At 33.8% G+C, this 22,090-nt stretch overlaps 1 protein-coding gene and 1 non-coding gene across 2 annotated transcripts in view; both read left to right on the plus strand.

The window, feature by feature from the left end:
- Positions 1 to 22,090, plus strand: part of DNAJC1 (DnaJ heat shock protein family (Hsp40) member C1) — a 186,503-nt gene that overhangs the window by 41,435 nt on the left and 122,978 nt on the right. The gene's annotated exons all lie outside the window — the stretch shown is intronic.
- On the plus strand, positions 16,854 to 16,972 carry LOC118609005. The gene has a single exon (XR_004953230.1). It is a non-coding gene; the product is annotated as a 5S ribosomal RNA (ribosomal RNA).

Raw genomic sequence — 22,090 nt, forward strand, 5'->3', positions numbered from 1 at the left:
CTGTGGCAAAAAAGCTCACTAAAAGGGTAGTTGCCAATAACTTTTTATAATTACATTTAATGATACTGTTAGCAATACTGAATTTTTTAATTTTTAATTTTAATTTTTTGGCTAACAAAATATAGCACAAATTCATTTCAGATTAGTTATATGTGAAGTCAGCTAACTATTCTCCATAATTTGCTTGTTAATCACCTAAGTAGTAGCAATCTCCCAGAAAGCCTTACAAATTTTGTTTCTTTTTACCTTACTAAGTTCGGGGGGGACTCCAATAAGAAGGGAACAGATTGCAGCAACATCTCATAATTTTTCAAGTGTCTCCTTTTATTACTAATACCTTCTAAACCAATATAATTGCATTAAATTAGCTTTTAATTATGTAATGAAATGGATTTGAAAAAATATGGTCTTTTTCTCAGGGGTAGGCAAACTCTAAATAATTATGCTGCTATGAATATCTATAAATGGCAACCTTGTAATAGTAGTTACTAATAGTAGTTACTAATTAAATAAATTCATTTAAAATTGTTATGGTTAAGTTTCAACTTAAGTTGTAACTCGAGGAACCTCTCTTGACAAAGGGAAACTCCGTGTCTCTGAAGCACTTGCCCTAAGAAGAAAGCAGTTATATATCAAGTTAATTTTACATGTTAAACCTTTCTTTAAAGGGAAGAGAATAAAGCATGCAATTGTTGTTTGCTATAGTCAAACAAGTTTACAACTGTCTTTAATTTGGTGGAGGAAAAATTCCTTTCTTTTACCTTGAGGTCGCTGAGTTGCATTTTCTTTTTAACCAGTATGTTATGTTGGTGTTAGGTAGTATCATCCCTAGTATTTAAAGTTTGTTTAGATTACTTTTTTATCTTGCTGGTAGTAGTGCCAAAACCTGCAATAAAGCATTTCTACTGACCAGTAATACTTACTGTTTTATTTAGAGTATTATACTCACTTTCAGTATTAGTACTATAAACATTTTAACAGTAAATTTTATCAGTGTCAATAAGACAAAAATAGCCGAGTAGAAAAGGACAAACTTCTCTTATTTTTTTGAAAGCCAGCTTTTTAAATAAATTTTCCTGAAATGTAGTGTATTTAACAGGTTTTTATTAAACCGTATATTGAAAGTATAATGAGCACAAAGAAATCTGTAGCAGTTATTATATATAGTGCTAATAAAAATCTTTTGATTCGTCCGAACATTTTATTAATACACCAAAACAAACAAAAGCACTGGCAGAGTTCCTTCTATTAATACACTCAACAATACAGATAAGTTTGTCAATTTTTACAGTGTAGCTGGACAGCTCTATATTCTGTTATATCTGTGTTTAAATATTGTCTGTCTTTTCACTCGTGTTCAAGTTTTGATTTTACATTAGTATTGGATAGTTTTCAGGACTATCTCAAATATGATTATACAGCAGCTAGAAAAACAGTTTGGCTCTCTAGTTGTTATTTTGTTTCAATAAAATTATTTTCTTCTGGCATTAAAGAATTCTTATTTTACTTTTAAAAACAGATGTAGCAAAATAATGTTTTATTTTATCTTGTATCATCAGGCTACCTAAGTAGCTATTGAAATACTTTCCCAAACCTCACTATTTTTTGAAAAAAGTCTTTTTATGAAGTTTTACTACACAAATGATTTCTTGGGCTTGTCCCTCACCCTGTATCCATCCCCCTTCCCTAAAATTTTCATTAACTAAGCAGAGAAAAAATATTCTCTAACATCATAACTTTTTAAACTAAAAGGAATAATACATCTATGAACAAACCCTCTGAATTTAGTCTCCTATATCCTTTAAATTTTTATGAAGATAAATAACACTCAGTGAAAGGCCATATTAATGTAATTAATGTAGATGTAATTTTTATAGTAAAGTTATTATTTTGATTTACTTTTAAATATAAAACTTATGTTAATACTCTTTTATGTTAATAATCTTTTACATCAGTAGCCCTGATTTATGAAGCAAATTTATTTGCATGCAAATACAAGTGCAATGGTTTGCAAAAATTATAGTTGTATATGTATTTCCAAATTAACCGATACTTAAAATAGCCGATATCTAAAAAAAAAATTCAATATGATTAATAGCTTATTAATGAAAGTTAACTTAATAATAAAGTCATCTAGTGAGGCAAAGTGTATATAAGTTTGTAGAGTGAATTCTATATTATATGAATATAATTATAATGTGTATGTCTGTAATATATATTTTGTGACACATCGAAGATGATAAAATAATTAATTGAGTTACCAGTAAGAAATAATAGTAATGTGAACATTAGCAAATGTATAGAAAATTTTCAGCTTTTCTATTTGTTCTATAAATATCTGCTAGGTAACATTTTATTTAAAAAATATTTTGATAATACCTTAAAGAAATCTGTGTTGACTTAGTCTGCTTGCTAATATATTAATTAAACTGCAGCATAAAAGTAATAATTAATAGCTAAGGAATTCATGTAACTGAGGATGACCTGTGAACAGAAAATTTTACTAGATACTATGGTATATATGTATTAAACTGTTGTATTGTGAAAATGCATGTATGTAAATTAAATTCACAATTTCAGAGAATTTTAATCTATATTGTATGATTTAAACTTTTATCCTAGACCTGATACGTAGACTGGTTTAACAAAATATTGAAATCGAAATATTTAAGTTTTCATCTTAGATTTTATCTTAGATATTTGAATTGATAATAGATTTTCATGTATCATTTTAATCCTATTCTCCTTTTTTTGTTTTTGATAGCATATTGAGAATGTAGCTTTGCAGGAAAAATCAATTCCCAAGTTCACTTGAATGTCATCTATTTAGGATAAAAAGTACGTCTAGTTTTAAAACATTCATAGACTTGTAACATTTGTTAAAGATATTTTCATGAGTTTGAAAATATAATGTAATTAATGAAGAAGAAGAAAATGTTTTTTATGTAGAATGGAAATGTATTATGTGTTTTAAAGACTCTAACGAAATATCTTTTAGGGTTATTTCATAGAATTTATTTTCTTACAGGCTAGCATAAAGACAGCATTTAAAAATAAAAAAATAATAAATTTTATCCTAATGGGCATGATGTTTTGATATGAGCAGCCATAACTTAAACCTTTTTATACTAAAAAAAAAAAAAAAAAAATCTTAATATGTCAAGGTTTGTCCATAAATTAAGAAAACACTTAAGTAATTAAAATTATTTAAATACTTCATAACAATATATAAAATGATATGGTTTCTGGATTAGAAGAATTTAAACACATAGTGAAACTTAAATTGGCCAGTAAATTTCAGAATTTGGGCTACTTTGTCTATAAATTCTTACCCTAAGTGTTTGTTCATGGGTTTAAAGGAGTTGGAGTGTGGGGGGGTGGGGGCAGGGTTGAAAATTTAAGTTTAGCTATCCTTTCATTAATATAGACCTAGTAGCCAATTTTGTACTTTAATTAATATTTACCAGTTAGAAAGTTTACTCGTGCGTGCGCTCTTTCACATTTAAAATAGAGAATTAAGGAAATTTTTTATGCGAATTCTTGACTTCTTAATCATGGGTACTTTTCTTTGTGTAGAAACCGATAGGTTTCTCTTTCTGATTTATTTTATATGGATGATTATTTTATTTATACACACACACGATATTCTCGAGGTATCTGAGGGGAGTGTTTTCTTATTAATGTAAATTCTCATTTAGTCTTTAAAAATTAATTTTATTTGGCTTAAAATTTTTTAATCAAATAATCTTAATAGAGTTTTCTACAAAACCATGTAGCCTCACAGAACTGTATGTGTTACAGTCAGAAAAGTAAGCCTCAATTATTCAGATACAAAACTGTAAATATAATTATTCGTAGTTTTGTTAGCTTATCAAAAAGTCATTTTCTAATTATCTAATTATGATTTTAATCAATAATATGCACTAATTTGTTGTTTTAATTTTAAGTGTAAGTTTAAAAATCTATTCTGGGTTGAGGTAGAAGTGTGTTCAACTTTTGAAGACTAGTTTGATCTCTCAGATATTTCTAATATCATGATTCAAAGAAATGGAATATAATAAAAATAGTACTAATCAGTCCTTATTACCGTAGCAATGCATGGTCATTAAAGGTCAAGTCTGTAACTATGAACGTTTGAAGTTCTGCATATTTACTGTTTTTCAGGAATGTCAGAAATCATTACACAAAATAACTTTAGGAATGAAATGACAAAATGTTAAATCTAAGAAGCACTTATATGTAATATCACAATGATTTCCAAATCAATACTGATGGATCAACATGGAAAATTTCTAACTCCAAACAAATTGTGTTTGGTGACCTGTTGTGTACATTAGGAATGAATCATAGTCCAAAAGAAGTTTAGGACACGTTAAGATCACCTCTTTAAAATACTTGCCCTTCATCTCAGCTTCTTTTTCCACTTTCTCCTAATTGAAGAATTTCTAGTAAAATAATGCTTATCAAAACACATTTCAGAAGAGTAGCTCAAATAAATTGTTTCTGTCCCCGTAAGAGGTCAGACTTTACCAGTTATATTTTTAAATCTTTTGCTCACCCTCAGTAGTTTAAAAGTTTTAAAATTTGGGTGTATATTTATTTGGGTTTTTCTTTTCTGTCTTTTTACTGCTTAAAACCAAAACATAAGATTACAGAAAGGGCAGTGAAATTCAACCCTAATCAGTTTAAGAACGAAGATTTAATTTTTTTTTTTCTTATGCTACCCATGTATTAGAACCAGGAATAAATTGATGAAATTCTGGATATATTTGAGTATATTTCTTTTCCATTTTCACCTTTTAACTGGTGTAATAAATGATTTAAACTCATTTCCAGATGCGCAAGAGTTATGTCCTATTCTGTTTTGAGGTATCCATGTTTCAATAGCCGATTGCTTTCTAACACCAAACTACGTTAATTATTCCTCTAAACCCGTGATCCCCAACCTTAATGGCACCAGAGACCGGTGCTTCTATGAGAATCTAATGCCTCATGATCTGAGGCGGAGCTGAGGCGGTGATGCTGGCGCTGGGGAGTGGCTGCAGATACAGATGAAGCTTCACTTGCCCGCCGATCGCCTCCTGCTTTGCAGCCCAGTTCCTAACAGGCTCTGGACTGGTCCGTGGGCTGGAGGTTGCGGACCCCTGCTCTAAACCTTTGAGGTTACCTCAGTAATTGGGAAAGTCAAGGAGAAATGCCGTTTATGAAATAATACACACACACACAAAAAAATACTTTTAATCTAGTTGTGAATTTATGTTCTTTTGCATGGCGACCGTTGTTTAGAAATAGGTTGGTTTTACAGATTTGCCTTAGGTTTTGCTTAAATGAGTGTTCTGTGTTATAGATGGTCTCAGTCCTACTTTCTATGTTATAGTTTTGTCCCGTGGTAGTCTACAAAGACAAAAATGCATACTGAGCCACAAAGATTGTTTTGAACTGAACTTCAGACTTGGTAATTTATATTGCATGCTCCTTATTCTAAATTATTTTTACTCCAAGTGTTGAACTTAGATAGGTACCTAACTTCATTAGGTACGATGGAAATAACATTTTATGATTGAACTTTTTTGCTATCTTATGTTCATTCATAGTCATGTAGCTAGGACATTAGCCCAACTATATACTACTTTGATAAACTCTTTAGGATTTTTCCTGGAACTAGCTGTGTTCCAAATTTTATATTAGTACTATCACACTAATACATCTTTAATACATAAATTAACACATGTTGGTAATACATGCTCAAAAATGTTTGGTACCGTTATGTCAGCTGCATAAGGCCTTTTAAATAGTTCGTTGCAATAGCCTTTTTTCTTCCCTTGTGCTCCTGTCAGGAACCAGCATTACTGAATTCTTCAGTCTTGTAGACACGTCTCGCATTCATTCAGTTTTCACCTTGCTTCCCAGATCACATCAAACTCCCAGTTAAACTCTTCTCTGTCTAGATACTACTGAGGCACCTTCTCCTTGCCTTTTACAACGTTTTCTATCTCAACTGTTACCACAGTCTTCCTCAGCCCATTCAGGTCATGTATTAATTCTTTGAAACATAGATGAAATAGGAATTTAGAATTTTATAAACTCTATTTGCCCTGTTTCTTTTGTGATCTCTGCAAAGGTGGACTTATTAGTTATTACAAATAATTTGACAAAAAAAAATTTGGTCAAGTGTGACAAATATGCTAACGCAATACTTCAGATTGTTTTCCAGAAATAACTATCAAACACTTCCTAGAGCATAATGATCATGAAATAATCTATGAGCAGCTATTGCATAATAAAATACCCATGAGGAAACAAGAGTCTTCCAAAATTCTTGGCCTCGGGAGCTGTTCGAATGCATTGAAAGATATGCAATATCAAAGTATATACTCTGATATTGATTTTCTTTTATTAATTGCTGATTTGCTTCTTAAATCATAGAAATTAGATCTACCCACAACAGGGAAGTGAAATTATTGCGAATCTTCTCTCTGGTTATAGTCTTAAAACTAACCACAGAGCAAAGAGGAAGAATAAATCAGGCCTTTATCACATCATATAGTTTTATCTCTCGGAAGGGTACAAATGAAGTTTCTTTTTTGTTTATTCAGGATAAGGAAAGGGAGGAAGACCACGAGATCCTATGGACTGTAACTGGTTGGCAAGCAGCTTTTGCTTAATTTGCATGTAATATATTTTTCATTTTAGTTTTTTCTTTGGAAGAAAGTTACCTTAAATGTTGAAGTTATATATTTTATTTTCTATTGGATCTTTGCTATTTCTGTAAGGAACTCATTCGGAGTGTCCAGTCCACCAAAGTAGTTTAAGAGTTATACAGCTTTCCAAGAAAAGTTTTTATTGAAGTGCACAAATTCTTTCAGTCAGAAAAATCAAAAACCGTAAGTGGTGTAGTTGGATGAATTTTTCCAACTGAATTCATCCGAATAATTACCAAGGTCAAGAAATTCACTGTTTCGAACACTGCAGAATCCCTCCTTGTACTCCCTCTCGATTACTCGCTTCCCAAGAAGAACCATTATCCTGACTTATAACACCATGAATTAGTTTTACCTTTAAAAAATAAAATGCGCACACACAGAGAATCATATAGTATATACTCTTGTCGCTTGGCCTCTTTTGCCTAACATTATGCTCACAAATTTCGTCCAAATTGTGTAGAACAAAAGTTTAGTCGCTTTAGTTGCTATCTATGTTTGTATGATTGTTTCCCAATCTATTCATCCTATTGTTGGTGGATATTTAGGTTATTTACATTTTGGAGCTGTAATGAACAATGTTTCTATAAACATTCTTGTGCATGTCATTTGATGAGCATATGCAAAAATTTCTGTCGGGTACATAACTAAGATTGAAATTGCTGGCTCATGGGGTATGTACATAATTCAGCTCGGTAGGTCCTGCCAGACCCTTTCCTGTGGCTGTCCTAGTTCACGCACCCTCCAGCAGTGAATTGCTGCTGTAGTTACCCCATATCCTTGTCAACATTTGGTATTGATTTTCTTTTTTTCAAAAGAGAAAATCTTTTTAAAATCTTCATTTTGCAAAGATTAAAAACATCTTATTTTGATCATTCTGCTAGGATTGTAGTGGTATCTCACTGTAGCTTTAATTTGCTTTTTCCCAATAATCAGTGAAATTGAACACTTTTTTCATGTTTGTTGGCCATCCAGATATAAAATATGTAAATTATAACATCTGTTTCTATATATTCTTAGAAAAGCCAGGAATTTTAATTTTCTTATCTTTTCTCTCAGTGATTATCTAGTGTAATTTTGAGTTTTTACATATCACTTCTCAAATTCCTAAGTTATCAGTTATTTTGTGTAAAATTGGAAATATGAAGAAACACTAGTGTGGGAGAAAGGGTTAAGTTAAATGCAGACTCAATCACTGTATACGTCAGATCTACTTTTAAAGAACAGCTGGGCAAAGTAGACTGAGTTGCTAGTACTGTTTCCCTTCAAACTACATGTCCATTTTCCCCTTAAGACAACCTTCCTACTACCTTTGATGAAGATTTCTAGGCTAAAAGAACTCTCTTACCATCAGCTGGCACCCTCATTTCCATTCGTTCAAACAGAGCATTCCCCTCTCAACTTTTATTGGCAGTGGCATTTACATGTCCTCAGGATTTATAACATTTACATGCAGATGCTTTCAGCTTCTCATGACCAGTGCACAGACTTATTCCTCCATCTGTCCTCTCCTTTCTGCTGGAGATGTCCCCTGTTTGAAGGCAGCTTTTCTCATAATTTTGATTTTATCCCTCTTTCTTCTCCCACGTGCTCTGGGAACATACTGTCAATATTTCTATCTATTCCCTATGTTTAACCTCTGCTCTCAACTGGATTCTTCTCATCCGTACCAAAAAGGAATGAAAGTCTCTCAAACCCAGATCTCCTTTTTGCAGTCAAATTTCTGGAAAATCCGTCTTCATTTCCTCACTTACCACTCGCTCCTTACTCCGCTTTGGTTTGGCATCTGTACCCACTACTTTACCAACACAGCTCTTCCCAGGGTTGCCAGTGATCTTCAACATAGCAAAATAGCAAATCTAGTCAGTACATTTCCATACTCATCTTACCTGACAGTGCAGGATTGATACGGCTGACCATTCTTTCATTCTTGGAATAAAACTACACTCTTCTGATTTTCTACCTACCTCTGGTTCTCTGCATTATTTGCGTTCTGCATACTCCTTTAAGGCTTTCATATCATACCACTCCATACTTTCTTTAAGCAATCTTATTCATGGCTATGGTTTGATTTTTTCTTCATGTACCAGGAGTTTCTAAATTTATACGTCTAGCACTACTTATTTTGAGCTTCAGAGCTATGTATCTAGATACTTAATTGACAATTCCACTTGACTGTTTCAATGGCACCTCCTGCTTGGCAAACTCATGGTCTTCTCTGCCCTTCTAATTCTCTTCCAGTGTTCCCTATTTCTGCGAATGGTACCAGTATCCATTCTTGTTCAAATCTGACACCTGCAAGTTATCTGTCATACCCTTCCCCTATCTAATTTATCGACAGAAGTTCTTCTAATAACATTTCTTAAAGACTCTTCATTCTCTTTCCCCTGCAGATCACCCAAGATAAACTCATTGCTGCTCTGCTGCAATGTTGGACTTCTCTGTGATTATCCCAGATTTAGCTAATGTCTCTTGAACCATACATAATTGGGAGGGCGCCATGGTCAGGAAACCACCATGATCAGTTAGCCGCTGCAACTCCTACCAGCTCCAGGACTCAGAGGACTGCCTCCCACCTGTGAAGCTACTGGTTGAATACTAGGACAGAAAAACCCGTGACCTTATTTGCCAGCAGAAGTGGTCTTTGCCTCATGTATGCATTTTATATCAGTGCATCTGATTGGCCAAACCCAGATCACTTTTTGTTTTTTGCTCTCCAGCTTCTATAGTTGGGAAGGTGCTCTAGAAATGCATTGTGGAATATAGTAGCCACTAGCCACTTGTGCCTATTTAAATTTAAATGAATCAAAGTTAAATAAAATTTTAATTTTAATTATTTAGTCATGCTACCCACATCTCAAGTGCTCAAAAGCCACTTGTCGCTAGTGGCTGCCATATTGGACATACAAATCCAGAACATTTTTGTGATTGTACAAAGTTCTTTTGGACAGTGCTAGACTAGAAGGAAGGTGGACTGAATATGTACTTTATCTACAGAGAAGCCATGATATTTGAATCAGAGTAGATGTTTTGAACAGAGTCCCAAAGCTGGCCAAGAATAGGTGGCTTGGACTAGGATCATGGGAATGTTTGGACTGCTGGCAAATTATATAAGGCTGAAGGAAAGAAAATAATTCAGGTTTACTGTTAGATTTTTGGCTTAGGCTACTGAGTAGATAGTGGTGCCATTTACCTAGAAGGAAAGACTGAGAAAGCCTTTTGGGGAATTGGTCTTTTTTAAGAAAACATACATTGAAAGAACTGGTCTCTGCCTTCAAGGGATTTACGGTTCATACCATGAATTTATATATTCACCCTAACAGTCCTTGAAGAAAAGGGAAAATGTGGTAGAATATTGCATGTCTATTTATATAGACATAAAGATTTCACCCTGAAAAACTGAGTTAATTTTAGAGATCTAAAGAAAAGCGTTCAATATCGTTTCATTGCACTTCCTGATTTGTTTTTATTTTGTGAATTGTCAGTTTTTAAAATGCTGTAAGAATTTATTAAAATTGGAGGATAATGCAAGAAAACAAACCTTGTATTTAGTAAATACAGTGAATTAGTGTCAATGTTTCTTTCCTTCCGGTGTGCTTTACCGTGCATAGTGTGGAAAGCTAATAACTGCTTCTCAGGTCCACTTGCATTGCAGGAAGTATTCTAGATATAATATAGCTTTGGCCTTATGTACTTTTGTAAACTTTGGAAAATGGAAATCAAATGAAGACTGTGCTCTGCTTTTTTGCGTGTTCTCTTTGTAGGTATGGGCACCTGTTCATTCTTCCATCGGTGTGTCATGGATTTGAAACCAGCACTTTCATTGACTGTAGTCACTTTTCTCACTTTACTTTGTCGGGGTAGAAGTGCACCAGTGGGAAATTGGACTATGCCTTTTAGCATAGCAGTAAGTCAACTGTCATCTAAGAGATCCAGTTGTAAGCCTTGGGGACTGTCCACTGGGCTGATGACATTCAGAGGCAGGATTCCTGTCTTTGGAAGACTGCCAAGAACAAGGTAATCTGGCAGGAACCACAAAGGAAGACACCCTGTAAGGGGAGACCGATGCTCTGGGATTAAGGACCAGTATGTCTGTGAAGTCTATGAAAGAGAATGAATGCAAAACTGCGTTAGGTGAACAACAAATTTTAAATGTTCCCTGTTTCATGTTTAGAACCTGTCTGGGCTGAGCTTTCAGATGAGATCATTTGGCCCTGCTATTACAAAGTGCAGGAGGTAGAGACAGGAAGGTTAAGGCGATATGTGACTATTTTCAAGGTAGAGAAACTGAGGGGTTAAATGACTACTGAGGCACTCTGTCTGCTACATTTCATTCATCTTTCTAAAGAACTAGCTTTCTCCTTTTGTTTCATTGCTTTCAACTTTTAGTTTATCCATTCTTCGTGTGTGTGTGTGTGTCTTTCAGCGTTTTATTCTTTCTCTACTTTCTTAGGCTGGGCACTTGGTTTATTCATTTTCGGTTTATCTTGTTACTAATAGCATATAAAGCTGCATATATTTCCCTCTTAAGTAGTGGTTTAGCTTTCATAAATTTTGATGTAAAATATATATTTTTTTAATTTTTAGGCAATATGTAATTTGAACTTTTATTTCTTTATAGCTATGCTTATTTTTGGTTTACTTGATATGTTAAATTCTATAAAAGGTATATTAAAGTCTTCTATCAGATTGTTTTTATGAAGTTCTTATATTCAGAAGTTTTTGCTGTTATATATATGGATATTGGTCTGTTTGGAGCATAAAGGTTTATGACTTTTAACGTTTAATAGGGTATGATTTATCATTACCTATTACCACTTTGTCCTGTTACTTTTGATCTCAAATTACCCTCTGTTCCGATATTAATATCAACACTCTTGCTTTCCTTTTGTTTACTTTCGTCTTTATTCATCACTTTGTTTTTAGTTTTGGTTTTGTTTTTAACCCAATTTCATGATCATTTGTATTTTGGTAAGGGAATTCAATATATGTTTATATTTATTGAGAAACTAATATGTTTGGTTTTATTTTCCTCTTATTTTGTCTATAGTATTCATTATACTTTTTTTTACCTGCTGTTGGCTTAGCAAAAATTTTTTTCCTGTTAACTTAGACATTTTTATGTGTTTTTATATTACACAGTGACTACCTTCTCATCTTTAAAGGTGAAAATAAAACCTATTTCTCTACTAATGGATCAAAATCAAATAATAGCTATTGCTTTATAGTTTATCCTTTGCCTCCTTCCATCTTTTTTTTTTGTTGTTGTTGTTCTAAGCTGTTATTAGGTTGTCTAATGGCATATCTCTTCTGTTTTAAGAACACTTACTAAACACACATGCCAACCAATCAAAATATATTTAGATTTAACTATATGTTGTGATTTATCACTTACCACTGTATTTTTTTTTGGGGGGGGGGCTTTCATTATTAACATTTTAAAACATACACAGAAGTAGGGAGAATAGTTTAATGATCTCTCTTATGTTCATCACTCCGATTTCACAGTTATCAGCATTTTGCCACATTACCCTTTTTTTTCTAAGTTATTTAAACATAAATATCTGACTCCATGGCATTTTATCCACCTCTTAGATAAAGATATTTTCTTAAAGAATCATGATACAAGGATCCCACCAATAAAATTAATAATTCTTCAATGGCACCTACTAAGCAGTTTTTATTCACATGTTCCCAGTTGTCTGAAAATGTCGTTTTACCTTGGTTTTGTTTGAATCAGAGATCGCACAAGTCCATACATTACATTTGGTTGTTCTGGCTCCTTTTACTACACAGCTGTCCATTTTGCTTTTTACCCCTGCCATTGACTTGTTAAAGAGACCTCCTTTTCAAGATAAATTAATTGCAAAACATAGTCTGAGATAACTAATGTGGTTACTAGAAATGATGATTCCGTTTTGTGAATAGTTAGTTGATCTGATGTTTCAGGCAACTCAGTCCCCTAGAAATGAGATGTCGGGAGCAGCTGTCTCTAAAGGCTGCAATCTTTGTGTATCTACATTTTGGAGCTTGCTTCCTTTTTCAATCTTATGAGGCAGGCAGAGGTGTATCCAACTTAAATAAACACATTATGAATCCAAATTTATTTCAATACAAGTTAAAAATATGAGAGGAGAATACATTCCTCTTTTACTTTACTGGAAATTATCTGATTTGTCAACAAATCATTCTTACTGACTTCAACTCTCAAAGAATAATAAGATATATATTGTAAATGAGCATTAGTAACCAGGATTTTGATATAGGCTAAGCTATCATTGATTCCTATACATAGTTTCAAGCTAAGAAAAGTCACTTAAAAAATTATAATCCTATATGAATTTTAAGAGATTTCTCCAAAGACAATTGACTTCGATCCGTATGGAAGAACCCAGAGCGTCTCCCTGATTCTTTTGTAGCAGATTAGCCATAGAAACCCAGATTTAAAATTTATCATGAAGTAAGCTACTTTATTTACTTATTTTTATTTACCATGGAATATCATTATTTGTAAAGCACCATCGCCTTACAATTTATTTTGAATTTTCTATGCACCTGGCATAAAAATCCTATAGTCCTGAACATATATGAACACAAGTGTCCTGCCTTGTCCTCCTGGTCCACTGATCAGAGACAACTCCCTTTAAGTGTCTCTTATTTAATTCTAGTGGTGAATGTACTTGTGCCTAGGCACATAGGTTGGTTGGTTGGTTGGTTGGTTTTGGGGAGTGGACTCTGTTGACTGATAAATTCAAGTGAAAAGGCCAGAACAAAGAGGACAAAGTCATTAAGAGTTTAGCTTGAGCTTTTACTCAGTTATATCAGATGTGAAAATGACCCAAGGACCTAGTCAGAAAGATTACATGGAATTACTGACTTTGAGGCAGTTGACTTTGGGTAGAAACATTACACAAATTAAGATTCCCAGATGTCAACCAGAATTTTAAATTCCTCAACTATGTACCTAAATATATAGTTTTAATAACTACAGTCTTTCCTCCTTATTGAAACTGATAGCCAAATACATATTCTTTTCTTAGATTTAATATCCTTTAGTTTTTTCAAGGCAATAGGAAGTTTTATTTTAAAAAGTTTACCTTGGTCACATTGTGAGTAAGTATTCTGATTTTTGTTTGGTTAACTAGTCAGTCATTTATTTTTCTGCCACCTGGCAGACCTTAAAAAAAAAGTAAAAAGGTTGAGTCTCACATTGTGGAGACACTAAGTAGAATGAATTTTAGATTATTGGTATTCCATTGTTATAAACCAGGGGTCTACAAACTACAGTCCGTGGGCCAAAACCAGCCACTACCTGTTTTGAAAGTAAAAGCATCTTGGGACGCCGCCACACCCATTTGTTTGTGTATTGTCCGTGGCTGCTTGCTCACTACAGTGGCAGAATGTAATAGTCTCTCAGCCCGCAAAGCATGACATATTTACTGTCTGGCCTTTACAGAAAACGTTTGTCGGTCCCTGATGTAAAGTAAAATAAGACATCTCTCTCGGGTTACTTAAGGCGGAGTTTTCAGTGTTTTTGAAGCTAGAGATTATGTGTATTTTATCACTATATCTTTAATGCTTACACGTAGTAGGTATTCAGTAAATATTGTCAAATCAATAAATGAAAAACTTCTAAATCCATTTTCTTTTCCTCAGTTCTCTAGTCTTCATGGACTAAAGCACAAATCCAAATAAACTGCAAGTCAGATGTGCCAGCTGTTTGAATGAAGGAGAAATTGTAGCTTTCTGTTTCTGCTAAAGTTTTCATTTACTCAGCATCAACTATATGCCAGATCCTATGATAAGCACATTATTCACATACATATTATTTCAATATCACAGCAATCTTTTAGGTGTTGTAGCATTATCATCCCCATTTTACAGATGAGAAATTGAGACTAATTGAGGTAATTCATCCAAACTCACATAGCTAGTAAGTGGCTTACATATGTTCAAACCCATACATTTGAGCTGCATCAGATCCTTACTAATCCTGTTTTTCAGATTCCCAGAGATAATGGCTTCATTTGATGTAGATATTGTAATTTACATTAGAAGATAATCAAGGAGTAGACATACAATATGCAGAAAATAGTCTTTAGTTTTAGAAGAGGAAGCATGGGAAATGAGACTAAATTTCTGGAAGAAATTTCCTCCACTTACTACCTGCGTAATATTGGACAAATTCCTTAGCCTCAGTTTGAGTCAGTTTGAAGCCAGTTCTCTTTAGGAGATAATAATTATATCTCAAAGGGTTAATTCCATATATATATATATACTTGTATACCTATATACACACACGTGTGTGTGTATCGGCTAAAATAGTGCCTAGCACATAGTGTGCAATAAAGGTATTTCTGCATTGTTTCAATTTTGAAAAATTGAAATAAAGTTCATGAAACATAAAATTCATCATTTTAACCATTTTAAAGTGTACAATTCAGTGCTTCCCATTATGTTCATGGTGTTGTGCAGTCATCATCTAATCCCAGAACATTGTCATCACCCCAAAAGAAACTGTATGTATTCAGCAGTCTCCATTCTTCTTTCTTCCCAGTGCCTGGGGATTGCTGATTTGCTTTCTGTCTCCGTGTCTTGATGGACAGTTAAAATGGATTCATACCATATGTGGCTTTTGGGTCTGGTGTTTTTCACTTAACACCATGTTTTCAAGGTTTATTCCTTTGTAGCATGCGCCACACCTTCATCTCTTTTTATATGTGAATAATATTCATTGTATGAATGTACCTTTACCACATTTTGTTTATTCATTCATTGGTTGGTGGACACTTGGGTTGTTTCCACTTGTTGGCTATTGTGACTAATACTGCTATGAACATTTGTGTACAAATTTTTGTTGGAACACCTGTAAACATTTAGGAATGTAATTGCTAGGTTTATGACAATTCTATGTTTATTATTTTTAAGAAGCTACCAAACTTTTACACAGTGGCTGCAGAGTTTTAAGTATTGATGAAGTACAATTTCTCTGTTTTCTTTTGTTGTCTGTCCTTTCAATGTCATAGCTAAGAATTCATTATAAAATCAAAGGTCATATAGATTTGCCTCTGTTTTATTATAAAAGTCTTGTAGTTTTAACTCTTAATTTGTGATTTTGATTCATTTCAAGTAAATTTTTGTACATAGTGCAAGCAAAGGGTCCAACTTCATTTTTTTGTTTGTGGCTATCCAATTGTCTCAACAAATTTGTTGAAAAGACTATTCTTTCTCTATTGAATGATCTTGGCACCCTTTGTTGAAAATTAATTGACCATAGATGAATAGGTTTATTTCTGGACTTTGAATTCTTCTGTTGAGCTATATGTCTTTCCTGATGTCCTGACCACTCTGTTTGATGACTATAGCTTTATAGTCAATTTTGAAATCAGAACATGTGAGTCCTCGAATTTCATTGTTTGTTTTCAAGGTGTTGTAACTATTCTTGGACTCTGGCATTTTACTACGAATTTTAGGATAAGCATTTACATTTCTATAAATTGCCAGGTAGGATTTTGATAGGAATTGCACTGAATCTGTAGATCAACTGGGGAAGTATTGCCATCTTAACAATATTGTCTTTCAATCATGAACATGGATGTCTCTTCATTTATTTAGATCTTTCATTTCTTTCAGCAATGTTTTATAGTTCACAGTATATAAATGTTACACTTCTTTTGTTAAACTTAATCCCAAGTATCTTATTCTTTCTGATGTTTTCGTAAAGGTTTTTTTCTTAATTTCATTTTCAGATTTTTTTTCGTTGCTAGTGTATAGAAATACAACTGATCTTTATATATTGATCTCATATCCTACAACTTGTTAAATTCACTTACAGTCTTGTACCATATAATGATGTTTTGGTCAATGTTGGACTGCATTTATAATGGAGTTGAAAATTTTTCTGTCACCTATAGACATTATAGCCATCGTAACATCATAGTGCAGTGCATTATTCACATGTTTGTGATAATACTGGTGTAAATTAACCTACTGTGCTGCCAGTCATATAAAAGTATAGCATATACAATAATGTACAGTACATGACACTTGATAGTGATTGTAAACAACTATGTTACTTATGTGTTTACTATACTGTACTTTTTATTGTTATTTTAGAATATACTCTTTCTACTTACTAAAATAAAAAGTTTGGTCTACAGCCATGCCACCCTGAACAAGCCCGATCCCATCTGATCTCGGAAGCTAAGCAGGGTCGGGCCTGGTTAGTACTTGGATGGGAGACCACGTAGGAAGACCAGGTGCTGTAGGCGTAAAAAATAAAGGATTGTAATCTGACAGGGTCCTTGCAATCTATGAGGTAACTAAGGGTTGCCTTGCCAAAAAAAATACATTGTAAACCAGTGTGCCGTGTTAAGCCAGCAGCATCCTCATACCTCTTTGTTAATCTTGTGTTGTTTTGTACAGTAACACGCTATACGGGCTTGTAGCCTAGGAGCAGCAGTAGGCTATAACATATAGCCTAGGTGTGTAGTAGGCTATAGCATCTAGGTTTGTGTAAGTATATTCTGTGATGTTCACACAGGACAAAATTGCCTAATGACAAATTCCTCAGAAGGTATTCCTATCATTAAGCAACGCATATCTGTATTAGCTCTAATTCATCTTCTGTGATGCTTTAGAATTTTCTGTGGATAGAATCATGCCATCTGTGAATAGAGAGAGTATTAATTCTTCCACTCCTATTTGGATACCTTTTATTTCTTGACTAATTGCTTAGGCTAGAACTTTGAGTACAAAGGTGTCATGAGCAGATATCCCTCTTATTAATGACCTTAGGAAAAAGCTTTCAGACTTTCACCATTAAGTACAAGGTTAGCTATGGGTTTTCCATAGATGCCCTTTATCAGCTTGAGAATGTTCCCTTCTACTCCTAGTTTAGTGTTTTGTCGTCAAGTAATGATAGATGATCATATTTTTTTCAGCATTGAGAGTTTTTTCCTTCATTTTATTAATATGGTGTATTAATATTGATTGATTTCATACACTGAACAACTCTTGAATTCATGGGATAAATCTCACTTGGCCATGGTATAAAATCCTTTTTATATGCTGCTGGACTTGGTTTACTAGAAATCTGTCAAGGAATTTTGCTTCTATATTCAAAGAGATATTGGTATATAGTTGTCTTTTTTTGTGGTGTTTGTCTGGCTTTTGTATCAAGGTCCCATAGAATGAGTGAAGAAGCATTCCTTCCTCTTCTGGGTTTTAGTAGCGTTCAAAGAGGACTAGTGAGTTCTTTAAATGTTTGATAGAATTTATTAGTAAGTCATCTGGTTTTGAGATTTTGTCTTTTCTCTATTAGGCTTTGTTAGGGTTCTTTTGTTTGTTTGTTTTTGTTTTTGTTTGTTTGGGGTTTTTTTATTGACTGATCAACCACTTGTTTTAAGTCAATTCAGTTTTTCTATTTCTTTATGAGTCAATTTGTGTATTCCAAGAATTTATCTATTTTACCTGGGTTTTATAATTGCTTGGCATACAATTGTTCATAGTATTCTCTATAATTGTTTTCATTTCTGTTAGGCCAGTAACAATGTCCCCAATTTCACTCCTGATTTTAGTAGTTTGAATCAATCAATCTCAATCTCTCTCTCTCTCTCTCTCTCTCGCGCGCTCTCGCGCTCTTCTCTCTGTCGCTATCTCGCTCCCCTCCCCCCCTCCCCCTCTCCACTCTCTCGCCGCTATTTCCTCTCTTCCTCCTCCTCCCTCGCCGCCCCCTCCCTCTCCCCGCGCTCCCCCTTCCCGCCCACTCCCTGCCCCGCCACACACACACACACACACACACCACAACACCACAACTATCTCTATCTTCTCTCTCTCTCTCTCTCTCTCTCTCTCTCTCTCTCACTCACTCACTCACTCACTCACTTACTCACTCTACTATAAGTTTGTCAATGTTGTTGACATTTTCAAAGAACCATCTCTTGGTTTTGTGGGTTATCTGATGTTTTTTAGTTCTCTATTTAATTTAGCTCTCCTGTAATCTTCATTATTTCCTTTCTTCTAACTTGCTCTGGGTTTAGTTTTGGTATTCTTTCTCTAGTTCCTTAAGGCAGAAGGTTAGGGTGGGATTTTTTGCATGTCCCATTTATAGCTGTAAAATTTCTCCCGAGCACTGCTTGTACTGCACCCCAAGTTTTTGTATGTTGTGTTTTTGTTTTCATTCATATCAAAGTACTTTTCTATTTCCGCAGTGGTTTCTTTTTGACTTTTTTACAAAATTGAATATCATGATTTAATTTAGCTCTTGCTTAATTCTTAGTCATCTTAAGTTAGAAAAATAATTAACTTTTAACATTAATAAATTAAAACTTCCCAGAATGCATTAATCCAAAAGGAAATGATATGATCGTGATGTTTCAGTACCTTTCCCTTTTCAGTCTCAAACAATCTGAACATCAATGGAAAATAATTCTCTAGATCTTTTCGGTTTTGTTCTTCAAGAGCACAATTTTCAGGCCTGTTAAATTTCTTTTTTGACTCATTGGTTGTCTGTATGTTGTTTAATTTCTGCATATTTGTGAATTTTCCAAATTTCCTTCAGTGATTGATTTCTAATTTAATCTTATTGTGGTTGGAGAAGATATTTTGTATAAGTTCAGCCTTGTAAAATTTATTGATTTACATTGTGGTCTAACATTGGATCTGTCTTAGAGAATGTTCCGTGTGTAATCTGCTGTTGGATGAAATGTAATATAGAAGATCCACTGGTTTATAGTGTTGTTTTAGTCTTCTATTTTCTGGCTAATTTTATAATTTCTGTAGTCATTATTGAAAGTAGGGTGTTGAAGTTTCCAACTACTACTGTAGAAGTAGTCAGTTTCTTCCTTTAATTCTGTTAAATTTTTGCCTCATGGGGGGGGGGCTCTGTAGTTAGGAATATATACTTTTATAATTGTTATAGCTTCCTGATGGATTGACCTTTTTTTCATTATATAACGTCCTCGTTTTTATCTTGTAACAACTTTTGTCTCAAAACTCATTATTCCTTTTGTTAGTATAGACATCTCTCTTTTGGTTACTGTTTGCATTTAATATATTTTCCATCCATTCACTTTCACTCTCTGGTTCTAAAATGTGTCTCTTTTAGACACCGTGTAGTTGGATCATGTTTGTTTATAATCCATTCTGCCAGTCTCTGCCTTTTAATTGGAGAGTTTAACCATTTGCATTTAAAGTAACTACTGATACAGACTTACTTTTGCCGTTTTGCTCTTCGTTTTCTGTATGCTTTATATCTTCTTTGTCCCTCAGTTCCTTCTTTACTGCTTTCTTTTGTGTCACATTTCCTAATACACCATGTGATTTGCTTTTTGTTTCTTTTATTATAGTTTTCTTTTCCCTAGTGTTTGCCATTTGGGATTACAATTAACATCTTAATTTATGGCAATCTAGCTTGAATTAATACCAATTTAGTTTCAATCATATAAAATATTTGGCTCCGGGATAGCTCTGTTCCCCTTCCTTATATAGTTATTGTCACAGATTACATCTTTATACATCTAGGCCCATAGACATAGATTTATATTATTGTTTTGCCTAAAACATAGATTGATAATTATTACTTTAGTAGTTGTGTTTTAAATCATATAGAAAAAATGGAGTTACTAACCAAAAATACATGAATATTGACTTAAATATTTACATCATTATCTTTACCAGTGTTCTTGATTTCTTCATGCAGATTTAAGTTGCTGGCTAGTATTTTTTCCTTTCAGTGAAGGACTCCCTGGAGTATTTCTTGTAGAGCAAGTCTACTAACAATGAACTGGCAATTTTCTTTTAATTGGAATATCTTAATTTCTCTTTCATTTTCGAGGGATGATTTTGCAGAATATAGAATTCTTGGTTGACACTTTTTTTTTTTTTAGCATTTTAGATGTGTCATTCCAGTACCTTCTAGCCTTTTCTGATGAGAAATTAGCTGTTAATATTATTGAAAATCCCTTGCACATAATGAGTTGCTTCACTTGCTGCTTTCAGGATTCTTTCTGTTTTTATCTTTCAACAATTTGGTTATGATATTTCTAGACGTGAATCTTTTTTTTTAGTCTATCCTACTTAAAATTTGTTGAAATTCTTGGAAGCCATTCATAAAATGTTGGAAGTTTTCAGCAATTTTTTATTCAAATTTCTTTTCTTTTCTGTTCTCTCTTCTTCCTCTTGGGCTCTCATTATATGTCGGTGCTCTCCGTGGTGTTCTACAGGTTTCTTAGGCTTTGTTCATTTTTCTTTATTCTCCTTTCTGCTGTTTATATTAGGTAATCTCAATTTGCCAGTCTTCAGTTTCATAGAGTCTTTCTTCTGCCTGCTTGAATTTGATTTTGAGCCCCCTCTAGAAAAAAATTTTATTTCAGTTATTGTATTTTTCAAGTCAAGAATTTCTCTTTGGTTTCTTTTTAAAATTCCTGTCTCTGTTGATAGTATCGATTTGGTGAGACACCATTCTCATGCTTTCCTTTAGTTCTTTGAACATGCTCTTGAGCATATTTAAAAACAGCTGATTTAAAAACCTTTTCTAGTAAGTTTAGTGTCTGGGCTTCCTCAGGAGCAATTTCTTTCTCCCCATGTATGGGCTATACTTTCTCTTTTCTTTGTATACTTCTTATCTTTCAGTGAATATTGGACATTTTGAACATATAATATAATCAGATTCTCCAACATCACAAGGATTTTTTTTTTTTTCATTTGTTTCTTTGGTTGGTATTGTTTAATGACTTTTCTGAACTAAATTTCAGTGGCCATGTGTGGCCACTGACCTCTCCACTTCATTAGCTTAGTGGCCAGCCATTAGCTTAGTGGCCATTCAGAGATTTCCTTAAAGGTTTGGAACCAGAAAAAAAGCTCACAATCTTTGCTAGTGGATTCTCTATATATGTTGGGGCATGCCTTCAACACTCAGTTTACAACTCTCTTTTAGCTTTCACTTTCTACTTGTGCATAGCCCGAGGATCAGCCAATAGGGAGAGTTTAGGGCCTTCTCAGGTCTTTCTGAGTCTGTACTCCACCTTAAGCATACACATGATCTTCTGGTTTCCAAGGAATTTGGGGGAGTTTTTCAAAGCCCATTTTCCCAAAGCATCTCACTCCCCAATCTTTACTCCCAAGCTTTTTGATGTGTTTATTATATGCCCCAACTGCAATCTGTTGCCTCATTTGGCACCAGCTAATAAATTTGCCTTTAAATGTTTTCAATAAATGTCCTGGGTGGTTACCTCTTTTCTTGGGAAGAGTTCTGTAATTGGTAAAATGAGGGTAACCCTTTACACAACTTGTCAGGGAACCAACAGACAGGCCAGATGATCACCCACAGTTCTTTGAGTACAAAGTCCACTTTGTGTTCTCTAGCACTAGGGACCCACACCAAGAAT

This window comes from Rousettus aegyptiacus, unplaced genomic scaffold (assembly GCF_014176215.1).
Source record: "Rousettus aegyptiacus isolate mRouAeg1 unplaced genomic scaffold, mRouAeg1.p scaffold_m13_p_10, whole genome shotgun sequence".
In the NCBI taxonomy this organism is placed as follows: domain Eukaryota; kingdom Metazoa; phylum Chordata; class Mammalia; order Chiroptera; family Pteropodidae; genus Rousettus; species Rousettus aegyptiacus.